Source organism: Lepus europaeus, chromosome 6 (assembly GCF_033115175.1).
Source record: "Lepus europaeus isolate LE1 chromosome 6, mLepTim1.pri, whole genome shotgun sequence".
Classification (NCBI taxonomy): domain Eukaryota; kingdom Metazoa; phylum Chordata; class Mammalia; order Lagomorpha; family Leporidae; genus Lepus; species Lepus europaeus.
This window is the reverse complement of record NC_084832.1, coordinates 70,536,272-70,552,833: the sequence shown is the minus strand read 5'-3', so window position 1 is coordinate 70,552,833 and position 16,562 is coordinate 70,536,272. Positions and strand designations below refer to the sequence as shown.

Genomic DNA, 16,562 nt, shown 5'->3' with positions numbered 1-16,562 from the left:
ATAAACTGCCACTAAAATTCCATAGCTCTGGGATTTTCCAGATGCTAATCGCTTTGCTCAAGCCACAGGGAAAAATGCATAATTGTTCTATGCAACCATCCCACTTTAATTATGGTCCCAGACTCTTTATTCCCTGGACAGAGGTAGCATCTTGGAGACAGCTTTGCTTGGAGCTTGGTCTTCAATTGACCATTGGAAATTCTTCACCTCATCTGCAAAACTCACTCCAAAAAACAACACTGCTCTTCATCCATTAAACTCTGATCAGACATAAAAAATCTTTGTGATTTCCCCAAATGGACCTGGGTTCTGAGTCAGAACCTTGTAAATATTTCTAGTTTTATTTTGGACTATAATTTATCTGTGCATATTGTTACTATAATACATTGTAAAGACAGTGTCTGCCTTATTCATCTCTGCAGCTTCAATCTTTTGCATAATGCAAATATGTATTATTACTTATGTTCAGGGACTATGGTCCCAGAGTTGGATAAAGAAGATGCTTAATAAATATTAATTACTTAATAATAGATAGAATTAAAAAGGAGAGAATGTTTCAAAATAGGAAGCAGTCCACACAGCAGACTCATAGAATGACAATCACTTTAAGGAACAGTCTGACCTCAGGATCAGCCCTTAAGGCTTCCTGGTCTGGCAGAAAAGCCCATGAGAGCATTTCAGTCATGGAAGGCCAAGACCCTGTGGCAAAAAATCTTCTACATGAAGGATCTCTGTGAGAGAGACCCCAGTGGAAAGAAGTGGTCATCAAAGAAGGATGTCATTTTCTCTGAAGGGAGGATGTACTTTTCTCTGAGGACTTCCACTTTGCTTAGGCCTTGTCTAAATACTGATGGATTTTGTGAAATCAAAAGGCTTCTATAGCCTAGGCAGCTCATGTCAAGAGCCTTGGGTGGTCACTGACTTCATACATAAGAGTGTTAATGTTAAATTAACAACAGGAGTCACTGTGCACTTACTTCCCATGCAGGACCTCTGTCTTTAATGAGTTGTACTATGAGAATTAACTGTAAAACTTGTTCTCAATTTTTTATATTTTGTGTGTGTGAATGCAAATTGTTGAAACCTATATTTAGTATACAGTTGGTCTTCTGTGTATAAAGTTAATTGAAAATGAATCTTAATGGAGGATTGGACTGGAAGGGGAGAGGGAGGATGAGGAGGGGTAGGAGTATGGATGGGAGGACAAGTACGGTGAGAAGAATAACTATATTCCTAAAGTTGTACTTATTAAATTTGCATTCCTTAAAAAATAAATTCAAAAAATAGAAATAAATAAATATTAATTACTGGCTCTTGCCTTCCTTTCCTATACTCAGGATAATGTTTTCATCCTTTTATCATCATTTTGTTGTTAGAACTCAGCTCAGCCACTTATTGCACTTGACTGTGGTTCCCAGGGGGGTGGAGGGGGTGACTTTGCCTACTAAGGGACATTTGACAATGTCTGGACATGTTTTTGGTTGCTGCGCTTAGGGAGGGAGATGCCACTGGAATCTGGGGTCGAGGCCAGGGATTCTGTTAAACATTCATCAGCAGAGAGGACAGAGAATTATCTGGCTCCAAGTAGCAACAGAGCTGAGTTAGGGAAATCTGCTTCTAGACTTTCCTTCCTTGAAATCCACTCCTGGTTGTTCTACTTTATGCCTACTCTTTTCATGCTCTGATCAGGCTTCCTAAAAGTCTTCACATTCTTACACTGTCCAGAAATCTTACACTTCTTTTGAATAGCTCCATTTTTTTAGTTAGAAGTACTGTCTTTAGGGTGGGTATTTGGCACAGGACTCAAGAAACCACTTGGGACACCAGCATCCCCTATCGGAGAACCTGAATTCAGGTCCCTGCTCTGCTCCCTGTTTCAGCTTCTTGCTAATGCACATCTTGCTAGACAGCAGATGGTAGCAGCAGAGGGTAGCTCAAGTCCCTGCCACCTGCATGGGAGACCTGGATTTGAGCTCCCAGCTTCTAGCTCCTTGCTTCTGCCTGGCCCAGCCTGGACAGTATCCAGCATTTGGAGAGAACCAGAAGATGACATATCTCTTCCTGTTTCTCGGTCTTTCTCTGCCTTCCAAATAATAAACAAATAAACATTTAAGAAAGAATTACTGTTAGATTTTCCAAAGCACCAATCATTATATCAATATGTCAAAATCAGAACTTGGATCAGGTTTTAAGAGTCCCTACTTCTAATATGTTTTAAAGTTCTGTTAACACAAATGAAACCAAAGAGAAAACAACTCTTTTAACTCAAATGAAACCAAGGAGTAAAAAAGCAGACTCTAGAGGATGTTAGCTAATGTTTGTTCAGTGATACAAATCTCTTAAAGTCACAAAGGACACAGACCTTCTAATGTGATTTGAAGAATAAATGCTGTGTCACTGAATGAGACATCACAAACTCGATTCCCTCGGCCAAAATTAGAGGTGGGATCAATCTAAATGGCATCCAATGAATGGGTGAACAAACTGTGGTATAGACATACAATGGAATATTATTCAGTCATAAAAAGGAAAGAAAATTTACACATATCACAGCATGGATAAACCTCGAACACATTACTCTCAGGGAAATAAGCCAGACACAAAAGGCCCAATTATGTACGATTCCATGTATATGATATTTCTAGAAGAGGGAAATTCGAACATACAAGAAGAGGAATGGTGGTTACCAGAGGCTGGGGAAGGGGGAAGGGGGGAGAGGGGACTGCTGTTCAGTGGCAGAGTCTCATTATGGGAAGACAAAGAAGCTTTGGATAGTGCTAGTGTACAACACAAATGTGACTGATACCACGACTGGGCTCTCAAAAGTTGCACATTTTATGTATACTTCTATCACAATAAAGAAAGATTCCATTCCAAATGTAGTAAATTGCTTCAGCACCACTTACTGTTTCTCCCTCTGTAAAATGGAAATAATAACTTCTACCTTTGGAACAGAGGTTCTGAGAGGATATACATGAATACGGTATGAAAACTGCAAACTAATGTGATGATATTTTTCTTTGTGAATGAGTGGCTTTATACTTGTTTATTCCTTCTACATCCTTCATTGTAGGAGTAGAAAACTACCAAAATAATGATCACTTCAAAAACAGACCAGGAACAAAGAAGCAAATAAAAAGATGAAACTTTCCTATCCAGAAAACAGTATGTCAATCATCTCAACATCTTGGCATCACATAATTAAAATTATATCATTTTCTTTCTAGTCAGCATTAACTGATATTACTCTTTCAGAGTTATAGATAGAAATGTCTAAGCCCATAATATACAATTCCAGGATCAGGAGGGAGGGAGAAGGCGAAAAGATAAATGGATCTGGACGCTTAGGAGTAATTTTGATTATCCAGCAACTTCACCTGCATAAAGCATAATCAAGAAGAAGCATGAAGCAAAAATGAGTTCTCCCTGTCAAGACAGATGTTAGCAAGCCTGAATAAAAAGATCATGCAGCACCAATTGCAATTATTTTGGACTCAATTTAAACAAGCACATTCATATGATTTTCAAGCTTACTGCAAATCAGAGCAGTAAGCTTCAAGAGAAAAGAAGTTGCTATTAGCAGGTGCAATGACAGCAAAGTGAAGGTAAAGTGAGGGCTTGGCCACTCTCTAACCACTTGGCCACTCCAAAAACCCTGGAGCCACCCTTGGCTCAGAACCATCTCAAGGAAATTTCAAGCTTTCCTTTTCCTCAAGCCTTCATTCCCAAATGCTGCTGATAGACCCTGGCTCATGTTTCTTAGACATGTGCCATCCCAGACATCCTCCAAAGAGACTGTTAGGCCTCAGGCCACTGTCTCCTGTCTCCTACTGTGCCTCCCCTCTCCAGCCTGTCCCCCAGAAACATCCTCCCACCCGAGCCTTCATCGCTCCACACTCCTCCTGCGTGACATCTTGCTGTGACACTGCCAACCAAATGGGAGATGCCTTCTTTCTGTGAGTTGGGATAAAAATTTTTCACTATGAGGATGTATTGATAAACTTTACATTTTGAAAAGCACAGTAAATATGATGGGGGGGGTGCGAGTATCAACTTTAACAACCTGGTCTCCCCAGACTACATTTTCAGCCTCATGCCTGTGGCTCCCTTTGTCCTTAACTCTCTGGCCCTCTGCCCAGCAGGCCCCTGGGCAGCCAGGTCCTTCTCCTCCTTTGGGACAGAGCGGTCCCAGGCAGCCTCGGTGATCCGCTCTCCTATGCCCCTGTGGGCTTCCACAGCACCTCGAATACACCTTCACAACACCATTTCTCACCCTGGACTCTTCACACTTGTTTTCTCCTGAGATGCTGAGCTTCTTCCAGAGTCCAGAGTCCATGCCACATTACGGTCTGTACCACCCAGCATCAGTCTGGCATGCAGGAAGCCATCGATAAATGCTGAGCAAATGAAGGTAAAATTCAGCTTTGTGAATAACATAAACTATTGTATGAGCAGGCATCAAAAAGTTTGTAAAAAATGCTCATTATCTTTTATTTTATTTTTTCCCATAAACTTGTTTAAGCCCTCTCACATTATTAAGCCCTATGTAATTACTCAAACTTCTGGCCCAAAGCCCACTGCTTTGCTAATGTAATACAATAAATTCCTTTTAAAGGCAGAATTATATAATGCATTCTCTACTTCCTGAGCGTTTAATAATCTATCTATTTAAAAGGGACGTTATATAGAACACCAACCTGTATGTGAATACCTGCAGAGTTTTAAATGGCTATAAATAACATTTTTAATGGTTTTTAAAATGTTGTATGGGCAATTTTGAAAGTTTTATAGATGTGTGTGTGGAGGGAGGTGGAGTTTCCTGGCCAAAGGCTGTCTGGGGGTGATGTTTACAAATGAAGGAGAAGGATTACTAATCAGCTCAGTTATGGATTGTGGTTTGGGGAGGTTCAGGTTTTTAATTGCCAAAGACACTCATGAGGAAGTGGACATGGTGTGGCAACTGCTCCCTCACCTGCTCTGCCACCGTGACTGCGGCCATGCAGAAGCACGCACAGCTCACTTCAGTGTGTCCCCATTCTCCTCCAAATACCCTTTGATTACAAGCTCTGTTCAAAGCATTACAAAGTTCTCATTTGATCATGGGGTAAAATTGACTAGTTCTTTGCTTACAGATTAAAATAATAATTTCTTATCCCTCCTTCACCTTTTCCTGCAAAACCCTGACCTATTTAGGGAAGAGAAAGGGGGATGGTTGAAGGAAGAAAGGAAATTTCTTGAGTGTTACCAAACCAGACACTATGCTAGGGGCTGAGTGATTCAGGATGGCCCCTTCCCTCTGCAACATTACAGCCTGCGGGATGGGACAGAGATCTAAAGACAGTGCTGCCGGATAGGTGGTAGGTGTACTGTTGCCACTGTCATTAGTAGGGCTCTCCCAAGTGGTACAGGAGCAGGGGGAGCCTACTGTAGGAGGGGCCATGGAAACCTATTGTTGTACTAGTTGCAGGTACAGGGAAAAACAGAGAAGACTTGTTTGAAGGCACAGTTAGCCCCCAGGGATGTCTTCAGCATCCTTAAGCTCTTCCCAGTACTCTCTGCAATAAATCTCTGTACCCGTATGCCTTCTATTTTACCTCTATTCCTATCCCCAAACCTCAATGGGCTCATCCTCATCATTATGCTTGTCAACTGTGCCTCAAAATTCACACACAGTAAAAACAGCATTTTAACTAGCAAAAACACAGAGAAATAAATCCAAGTAGCTTACTGTGGGGGAAGATCTTAATATTGAGACATTTCCATATAGAAAAGCTACTCTCTTCCTAAGCTATGAAATGCTAAAGCTCAGGATTTTGTTATTGCTTTGTTACTTTATCTTATGTGTTGTCTCCAGGGCATGTTTTGAGGCCTTAGAAGCAGTATAGATACAGAAGGCATAAAGAAAATAACAGTTGAATGAACAATCTATGTAAGTACCATAAATGTATAAGTCTCACATTCTAGACCAATTGCTACATCCACAACATCTTAACATTATAAAACCCTGTAATATAATGAACACACTGCTTTTAAAAGACAACAAAAGTGTATTTAAATATTTCACAGTAAATTTAGATAAGACAACAACAAAAAGCAAAGAGGGTGCCATTCCTTTGAAACAACACCTAGCCACTGATTTGCCATGGTCTGCAAACACAACCAACACCTAATGACTGCTTTGTGTAAATGCATCCTTAGTCAACAAGCTCCAAGGGAAGCATTTATGTTCACAAAGGTTCCCATTTGACAGGCATCTGATCTACTTTGTTACTAAATACAAAATTCTACTATCACTAGGAAGCAAAGAAAGAATGATATAAATCCTTCAACAAGAGAAAGAAACCCACATCAGACCTAAAATCTTTTTAGCTTAATGCATATTCTTAAAAAAAAAAAAAAGGAAGGGGAGGGCAGGGGAAAAGTGGAAGGGGAGGAAAAAAGAATATCTTCCAGCAACTAGTTCACTCCCTAAGTGCCTGCAAGAGACAGGGCTTGGCCAGGCTGAAGTCAGGAGCTGGGAACTCAATCCTGATCTCTCACTTAGTGGCAGAGGCTCAATTATCTGAACCATCATCTGCTGCCTCCCAGGGCATGTGTTGGCAGGAAGCTGGAAACAGAGGAGCTAGGACTAAAACCAGGCACTGTGATATGGGATGCAGGCATCCCACGTGGGATCTAATCACTTTGCCAAACACCTGCCCCAGCTTTAACACATATTTTGATCATTTCCACCATTGTGGCTTCTAATAATCATGCATATCACTAATCATTGGTGGCCCCAATTTATGAACCACCATGCCCTTTATGATATGGCCATTTGGAAACTGGAATTCATTTTCCTGTAGAAATAATACCATGAGTGCTGATACACCTTCTTGGTGGGCCTTCTAGGACTTGCTTAACTCCCAATGCAATGGCCTTTAATACTGCTACTCTAGGCCAAATACATGACAACTACATCTGCCAACTTGCTTTCTGCAATACCTTCCTCCCTACACTTGAACAGCCACAAGTGCAATCAGAGTCAAGCTACAGAATTCCCTATTCTCCTTTTCCTCCTCCCAAACTCCAATTCTCTCCTATGTGACTGTCAGAGAAAAAAAAAACGAACAGGAATTTGTGGATTTATAACGCAGTATGAGTGACAAGAGAAACAAAATACTCTATCACAAGGTGGAAGACAAATGAAACCTCTACATCCTTTCCTGATTTATCGTTATTTTCTGAAATGTGGTACTGCCCAACCAGTTAAATTTAGATATAAGAATTCAGAAGTGATGTCTGGTACTTGAATTGAACACTACCATCCATCAAACTCTCTGTAAATCTGCTCTACATCTCCCATAGCCCATGAGGATTTAAGACAAAATCCTTCAAGCACTATATTAACCATTTCATAATTACAACATTTTGTAAAAACAAAACACACCTACCCACCCACATCCACACTCAACTACTCAAAGCAAATCTGTATTTGACAAGCTTCCAAGCAGTTTAACAGATTTAAGATGAAAAATATTAGGTTGTATGGAAGAAGATATTCTGTAGATTAAAGTGGGGTTTGAAGGCAAGAGGCCCAATCTATCCAGGGATGCACTTCTGGAATCAGCAAGGGTGCCACTACTGCCTAGGCCTCTCTAGGCTGTCAGTCAATCTTAGAATCCCCAATGGCAGCAGCACATCTGGGTGGCCCCAAGAGCACATATGCACCTTCCAGGCTCTTTTGTCCAATGGGAGAAGACTGGAAACTGGAGATCTGCAGTGAACGGTCATCCCAGATAATCCCAGGATGTTTACAACCCAAAGACTGATTTTCACATCCACAGCAGTAAGCCAATTTCATGATGCAGGAATACACATTTCAAAAAAGAAGAAAAGGAAATGATGACACAGTAAATATTAAATTTCCCAAAGAGGAGATTCATATAAAAGTAATCCCTACCAAGGATATCAGCTGAATATCCAGAGAGGGAAGAAGAATAATGTTTTGATATTTAGTATTTTAAAAAATGAAAAGAAAGTAGACATTGTCATTACAGGAAAATTCAGAACTATGTAGGTTTCCTTTACATTTATTTTGTGGGTTAATTTTTTTTTTCTTTGAATTAAATAGGGACTGGAGAATGAGAGGAGTAAACCATAAACTTCAGTGTTTATGACTTCTAAAGTACTACAGCCCTGTGCAAACAAATTTACAATCTAATTCTTAATATTTATGTATGAGGATACTTCAAAAAAGTTCATGGAAACTGAGTGAAGAGATGTTTTGGTGCAAAAATCTGAAATCCATGCAGAGTTTTTCTTAATATGCATCTTCCATAAACTTTTGAAGAGCCCTTATATGCATGGATTTCAACATTTTTTGCACCAAAGTAAACTTATTCTTTAATTCCATTTTCTACAGCTTTTTGAAGTACCTCATATTTCATATTATTTTTAAAATACAATTATTTTTTAATTTATTTGAAAGGCAGAGCGACTGACAATAAATACAGAGAGAGAGAGAAATGGAGAGAAAGATCTTCCCTCTGTGGGTTCACTCTCCAAATGCCCACAACAGCCAGAGCTGGACCAGGAGGAAGCCAGAAGTCCAGAACTCAATCCAGTCTCCCATGTGGGTGGCAGGGATACAGTACTTGAGGCATCACCTGCTGCCTTCTAGAGTATGCACTCACAGGAAACTGAATGAGAAGCTGAGTGGGGACTGGAACCAGGCACTCTGATACGGGATGCAGATGTTCCAAGCACATTAACTGCTGCTACATCACAATGCCTGCCCCTAGTACTTCATTCTAATTTCTGAATATAAATTGGATTCTTGAAAAATCGGTTTTGAGTTGACTAGAGCTTCCCAACAAAAACTGTACAAGTGAATGTATTACACAGTCACGATATTTACACAAATTCTATTTTGTGCATTCCTGTGTTAACTCTATTGATGCTGAATCATTAAACAGGATGTCTTTTTGGATGGGATTTAGTATTGTTTGGTAATGTAACAAGCCAGGCGCGGAAGGGAGACTCAGCTCTCTGACAAGGCTGCTACCAGGGCCCTATTATATCCAACCTGAACAAAGCAGAAGCTCATCTCAGGAGCCGTCTGCTTGTCCGTTTATGAGCAGAGTTTGAAACTAATACACCAAAACACCAGCGATTTTTATGCGGCTACTGGTGGGAGGGGGGAGTGAGCATATCGTGTTAGCAATTTTCTGTAGAATCACATTAGAGTTTCATTGTGGTAGCCATATCACATTAAAATCTGTTTCGTTGCTAAATGGCTTCCATTGTGTATTTAGTGAATCTGATATGGAAAATTGCTAATGCAATAAGAGTATCACAGGAGCTCTCTAACTGTAATGCTCAGCTACCATATTCAGGAGAAGGCTCAACTCGGGAGGGGGGGTGACTTTATGGCTCCCTCTCATGGCCTCTTAACAAGTCCTCAGCCCAAGCTCAACAGCAGCTGCTTTTTTTTTTTTTTCCTTGACAGGCAGAGTGGACAGTGAGAGAGAGACAGAGAGAAAGGTCTTCCTTTGCCGTTGGTTCACCCTCTAATGGCCGCCGCGGTAGCGCGCTGCGGCCGGCGCACCGCGCTGTTCCGATGGCAGGAGCCAGGTGCTTATCCTGGTCTCCCATGGGGTGCAGGACCCAAGGACTTGGGCCATCCTCCACTGCACTCCCTGGCCACAGCAGAGAGCTGGCCTGGAAGAGGGGCAACCGGGACAGGATCGGTGCCCCGACCGGGACTAGAACCCGGTGTGCCCGCGCCGCAAGGCGGAGGATTAGCCTGTTGAGCCACGGCGCCGGCCACAGCAGCTGCTTTAAAAATGCACCTCGAAGACCTTGTTCTATGGGTGAAATGCTTTTATAGATTGTACTGCAGATGGGACGAGGGGTTCAGTGAAAACATGTGCCTCTTAATTAGTATTTATTGACTGAGTAGTTTGATGGGTGCTGTGATCAGCACTATGGGAATGAAAAAGGTAGATGAAACATGGCCCTGCCTGCACAGACCTTGTAAGCATCCTCTTAAGGAAAGAAATACATGAGTATCTGAGTAACTTAATGCAAGATAAGGCATGACAAGAGTAGAAACGCAGAGCCCCAGGAGCTCCAAGGAGGACCAGGACTGCGACCAGGGTCATCACAGCCAAGTCCATAAAGGCAGCACCTGAACACAGCACACAAAAGGAGGAAGTGCTTGATGGGGTTTAGGGATCTGGTGGGGAGTGAGGACTCAGGGGAAGGCATTCTAGGCAGGTGTGAGCAAAGGTGTAGCCTGTGCAAGCAGGGAAATTGTAATTCACTCTTCTGAGTGCTGCATACCCTAGGGAAGGGCAGGGAGCATGAGCCTGGAAGGGTCAGACTGAGGCTGACACTAGAGGAGAAAGTGAAGTAGTATTCATGGGGTGCAGCATGGCTCTGGGATGGGAAGTGTCAGGATGCAGACTACCCAGCAAGATGAATGGCTTTCTTGGAGATGATGACTTCTAATGCTAACAAAGGTGTTGGGATCTTAATAACTTCAGTTCACACGTTTTTCTTAAGAGACATCGTGTACAAGAATATTTACTTTAAAAGGTTAGTTTATGGAGTTCAGTGATGTCGGCACCCTCTATGGTTGCCAGTTCAGGTCCCAGTTGCTCCACTTTCAGTCCAGCTCTCTGCTAATGTACCTGGGGAAGCAGCAGGAGAAGGTCCAAATACACAGGCCCCTCCCCCCATGTGAGAGACCTGGAGGAAGCCCCTGGTTCCAGGCTTCCACTGGCTCAGCCCTAGCCATTGCGGCCATCTGGGGAGTAAACCAGTGGATGGAAGATCTCTCTTTTCCTGTAACTCTGCCTTTCAAATAAATTAATAAATCTCTTTTTTTTAAAAAAAAAAAAAAAGTGTATTGCCAGTGGATATTTGTTTACTTTTTGTTCTGCCGTACTCAGACATGGATATTCACTAGGATAACACAAAACATCACTAAAGCACTCATATTATTATAAGAATAAGTACTTATGACTTTACTGTTTGCGTTTTTTCGCCTTAGAGTAGGTTTTCAACTGAGCAGCAACAGTAACCAAGGAAATATAAGCTCAACAGCCTAGAATTGCAACTATTTGAGGAGATTCATACTTTTAATGTACTGCTATATTTACTGTTTTACTCTGGACACTGTCTTGTTTCTGAATTTCTCTCTAATGTTCAAAACAATAAACAAAAAGTCTGCCCTGCCCGAAGGAAACTTCACTGAAAATTTAATGTAGTGTTTTGCAAATGCAAAAAGGCCCCCTTATTTGTCATAACCTTTACCTTCTGTTAAATCAAAGCACATCCAGTAGAAAAGTGTTATTCCAACATGTTAAAGCAGACTCTGATGAAACTGCTGCTTTGTTTATTATAGAGGGAATGTCAGATATAAACTAGCTTGCTACATTAATGTTTTGGTGACCACTTACAAAACACTATCTCTTCATTTTGGCAAAGCATATTGCACTCTGGTGAGTCACAATTAAATTATTTGCAAAACTGAAATTGGATATTTTCATCTTTGTGAAATAGTTTCCTGGCTAATTATTTCCCTTCCAACTGGCCACATGATTAAAAAGGATAAACAAATTTTCTATTTATTACTTACAGATATCTTTACTAACGTTTCATAAAAAATTTTGTCATCTCAAGACTTGGATGCAGGTATGGGTGATATCTATGAATATTTTCTGATTACCCATTAACAGTGGATGTTTAAGAAGAAGGTTTTAACAAAGAAAAAGTCGAACAGCTCATGGTGACTTTAAAAGGCAGATGACAAAGACGTGACAATTGTAATGTACTTCGGGACTTAATCTTCTGTTGTTTATGTCTTTGATTTTTAGTAAACACAGGATTCGCTCTGTTCAAGAATATGCTGGCATTCTCTTAAGCATAGCTTGAAACCACAGAGCTCAAGCATAAAACAACTCTGCAAAGACAGCCAGTCAAGCATAAAAATGGGAGTTGGTTGTGTCAGAATAGATTATGGGGCTGAAAGCTGTCGGCTTAAAGACGGTTGTATTTCCACCAGCGAAGGTGATTATTACCATTAAAAGTTATTTTTCTGATATTTGAAACTTGTCATCCTATTGGACTTAAAAATGCTCCTTATTTACATAAACGATCACATCATTTTCTTATCTGCAGTGTCCTTGGATAACCACAAACTTGAAACGGGTCCAAAGTTACGTTCACGGTTTCCAACCAGCATAGGGAAACTCATTTACTGAATCCTTGTCTACTTGGAGTTGAGAATGTGCTTGGGTTTTAAATATAGCTCACTATTTTTAAAATGTAAACATCTAGCGGCATTCCCTCATTCAGGATAGGAATCCTAAGGCAGGAGATACGCCTGCACTATTCACACTTCACTCTCGCAGATGGATGTACACATGCCCCACGGAGTCACTGCCTAGGAGGCAGCGTTCGCTATTAAAAATGCCTTTTGACTTTACAGTTATCCTAAAGATCACCCAGAAAGCTTCTGCGATGGTACTTGTACAACAACGGCCACGAAAAGGAGTCCACGGGGTCTCGTGAACTACCAGCTGCAGAACTGGCGGTTTTATTCCAGAACTAGAGCTACAGTATTCGGGAGTACCAATCCCAGCCCAGAAATAAGTCAATGGAGTATTTCCAAACTATCATTTCACATTTCCACGGTCAGGGGTGGGAGGAGGAAGGGCTCGTAACGGGAAGACTTGCCGGCGATCAGCCATCCATAAAAATGTTCTTCCCATCACAAAGCTGGCGTCAGCTCGTCTCCTGCATCTGTTCCCCACCTCGCCCCCTCCCCTCCGCGCGGAGCTGGCACGGAACGGCAGGCGCAGGCGAAGACAAACATCCCGGCTCCGAGCGCAAACCCAGCGCTACCCAGGGCGGCTCCAACAGCACCCCTAACTTGGGTTTGCCCTTTCGCGTGCCCCAAAGGTGAGCAGAATCCAAAGCCTGAGAAAGTAAGGCCACCGGGGCCAGCTGGGCCCTGGCGATTGTTCGAGTCGTCCGCCAGAGTCACAGTTCCAACCCCATCACCGCCCTAGGCTAATCTGCTGTCCCCGCTCTCCAGCCCCAGCCAACGGGCACTCGGCTCCGAGTCTGGGGCTCCGCGGCGCGGCTCCTCCACACTCAGCCCCCCGCGCGGTGCACACGCCGGGCGCGGACGGCGAGCGCGCATCCCCATCGGCGCCTTGGGGCCACGGCCCCGTCCCTGTCCCGGTCCCCAGCCCAGCAGCGGAGCAAGCATCGCCCGACAGGTCCCAGGTTCCCGCGGTTAGGGTGGCAGCAGCCGCGAGACAGGCGCGCGACTGGGGCGATCGGCATGGCCACATGCTCCGGGCGGTACCCTCCGGCCCTCGCCCACCCCACGCCACCCCAACTCAATGACTCCCCCGAGAAATGCAGGCAGGAAGGAGACCAAGAGCCAAGCCACACGCCAGAGGACCTCAAGGACTTCCCTTACGCAAGAAAAACTTAGCCCTCCTCGCGCGCACACACGCCCGCTCACACACACCCAGCGCGCGGCTGGGGAGGGCATCTCTTACCTGTGCCCGCGGTGCCACGCATCCCTCCCCCCGCCCCGGGTCTGGCTGTCCCCCGCCCCCGCCGGGGTCCCCCGGCCGCCCGTCCGAGCGCCGCGCACTCACTGGCTGGCTGCGCGCGCCCGGTGGCTGCAGGGCCCGGCGGCGGCGGGGACCGAGACAGCGGCTGCGGCGGCGGCGGCGGCGGCGGCGGCCCCAGCCGGCGTCAGTCAGACTGGAGCCGCGAAGCCTCATCGCCCGTATTAGTGCGCCGACCTGGAAAGCGGCCAGCCAGCCCTGCTCGCCGCCCGCCCCCGCCCGCCGCCGCGCGCGCCGGCGGCTCCGGGAGCCGGCGAGGAGGGGGCGGCGTGGCCCGCGGAGCCCCACGGCCACGTGCGCGGAAGCCGGCGGCGGCGGGGGTGGGAAGTGTCTCGCAGCCTCCCGGAGCGCCGTGACCCTCGGCTGCAGGCTGGCCTTTGGGTCTTCCTCTGCAACCCGCCCCTCCACCCCGAGTACGCCTCCCGCCCCGACAGAGGGAAGCGGAGAGCGCAGTGGGGCGCTCCGCTGCTCGGTCACCCCTGCAGACCAAAGACTTCGCGCCTCCGCTTGACTGGAGGTGAAATGAGCATTGCTCCCAGAACCGGAGCGTTGGTACCAGAAAACCAACAGATCAGTCTGAAGCCCCACTTCCCCGCCGCGAGGCCTGGGCCCTGCTGGTTCCTGGGACTTGGCATTTGTTCCTTATTTGCTTTTCGGAGTAAAAAGGGACGCTTGACACGCTTTGCTAGTGCCAGAGCAGCTAGCGCAGGCAGAAGAAAATCCAGTCACTCTGAGTGGTGAGTAGTGGTTAGAACTAGTCATGTAATTATGTGGATTGTAATTTCCTTAGTCCTATTTATTGGCCTAACAACTTGGCATATAATGCATCATATTATCTAATCTAATAAAGATACAACCTTATGGGCACCCAGTGATGTTAATGTACAACTTTCTTGGCTCAACCTGGCTGCCCCCCCAGGTGGGTAGTCTAACCTTGACGTCACTGAGGACTCCGAGAATGCCAGTTAGAAAATGCCACCGGGGTACTACTGGTGACCTTTGGTTCCCCAGCAAGCCTTAGCTCTTCCTAGAGAAGGTGTTTGCTGCAGGGGTGAGGATTGAATAAAAGCAGACAGCAGCCTTGGACTTGCCCCTGTGCGTAGAGCAATCAGTCCTCCAGAAGGCCCTGGTACCTCTGAAATAGCAATGACCGCCCCAAGTGCAGCTGCCTCTTCTCATTCTCAAAGCACTGGACTTTCTTCCCTAGTAGAAGCTATTTCCGCACGATAGTACTGCTGTAGTTAAACAATGACTTTGTTCAAAACAGCATTTGTAGTAGAATCTTCAGTACTAAAACTTTAACCTAAAATTTAAATCATCTTTCTACATCCGGCTCATATATTGCTGCTCCAGGCCAGGTGTTAGGTTTGAGGTTGCTCTGGGTGAGAGGCACCAGGAAATGCTGGGACTGCTAAAAGCTGCAGATTGTATCATAAGGGTTATGCCTGATGTGCCCTTTATTGAGAGTAAACTAATTAAGTTCTCAGAACTGATGCCTTGTGGCTCAGGTTTAATAAATAACTGCATTAAGCAATGGCCCAGTAACAGTCCCAGAGTTCTTTTCTTATATCAAAAACAATGCAGAGGACACAATGCAGAGAAAGAAGCGATAACCTCCACAGTGCTGGCTCATGCTCCTGGCGTGGAGTCTGTAAGTTCACAGAATTCTCTTGGCTCTTGGTTTGACTTTGATTTTGCAGCCTCTGAGAGTGTGTGTAGTCTGCTTTTTTCTGTATATTTTCATTTACATACCAGGACATTTTTGCACTATGATGACTTTTCCTGCCTAAACACTAGCCTGTCACTGATACAGTTCCTGGCATGAATTCCTCAAAATTACAAAGTTAATCCATTTTATCTGAGAACTGCGAGATCTGGTGGATTCTGGGGAGAAAATGCCTGCCCAGGAAAGAAGCCCCCGTGTTGACTGTTTTTCAAAGTCCTGGTTATAGGCACTCTAGACCCTCCTTGGCTTTCCTTACAATTTCTTGATGGCTGCAGTTTCATTGCGTAATAGAATCTTCATCAAGAGGTTATATTATGGGAATCATGCGAGAGATGAGATTCCTGAGGTTGTGACATGGTGGAAACTCCGGTAAAACTGTGGCTCAGGAGTGGCCTAGCAGTTGAAACAACACCAGTTGGGAGGTCCATATTGGGGTGCCTGGATGTGACTCCTGGTTTCAGCTACCAACTCCAGCTCCTGCCAGTGCAGACCCTGGGAGGCAACCAGTGATGGTTTGGGTCATTGAGTCCCTGATACCCAGATGGGAGGCCTGGATTGAGTTCCTATCTCCTGGCTTTGGCCTAGTCCAGCCCTGGCCTTGGCAGCCATTTGGGCAGTGACCAGTGGGTGGAAGCTCTTTCTCTCTCTTTTCTGCCTTCAAATAATTTTTTAAAAATTTAAATTTCGAATTTAGATCAGCAGTTAAAGCACTTCTTGGGACACCCACATCCTATACTGGAGTGCGTAATTTTAGGTCCTGACCTTCTGCTAATATACATCTCAGGAAGCAACAAGTACCTGGGCCCCTGTCACCCACGTGGAAGACCCTGATGGAGTTCCAGGTGCCTGGCTTGGGCCTGACCCAACCCTAGATTTTGCAGGCATTTGGGAAATGAATCAATAGTTGGAAATGCTCTCTCTCTGCCTTTCAGATACATTTTTTATTATTATTTAAATTTGGTTCAAGACCTCAAAACCGTAACAAAACTAACATGTCCCTTCTCAGAGAGATTATAAAGACTTGGCCGAACTTGAGCTTCTTCAGCTGATAAAGCAGTGAGTAGTAGGAAGGACAGCTTCCTTCTGAGATGCCCAGATCTGTGCACTTGCTCAGCATGAAACTTTGTGTCAAAGTCTGTAGTCATGCACTGATGTATAGCTTCTGCTTGGTACAGATACTGTCCCTTACTTTTGAGCCA

The 16,562-nt window shown here is 44.5% G+C and overlaps 1 protein-coding gene across 2 annotated transcripts in view; it reads right to left on the bottom strand.

The window, feature by feature from the left end:
• The window catches only part of SMAD9 (SMAD family member 9), an 81,249-nt gene extending 67,519 nt beyond the window's left edge, over positions 1 to 13,730 (bottom strand). The window contains exon 1 of one of the 2 annotated variants that reach the window (XM_062194363.1): positions 13,665 to 13,730. The gene's annotated coding sequence lies outside the window, so the exon portion shown is untranslated. Of the gene's footprint in view, positions 1 to 13,562; positions 13,609 to 13,664 lie in introns of those variants that run through there. The other variant, XM_062194365.1, reaches the window with a different exon arrangement.
• Between the last annotated feature and the right edge of the window lie 2,832 nt (positions 13,731 to 16,562).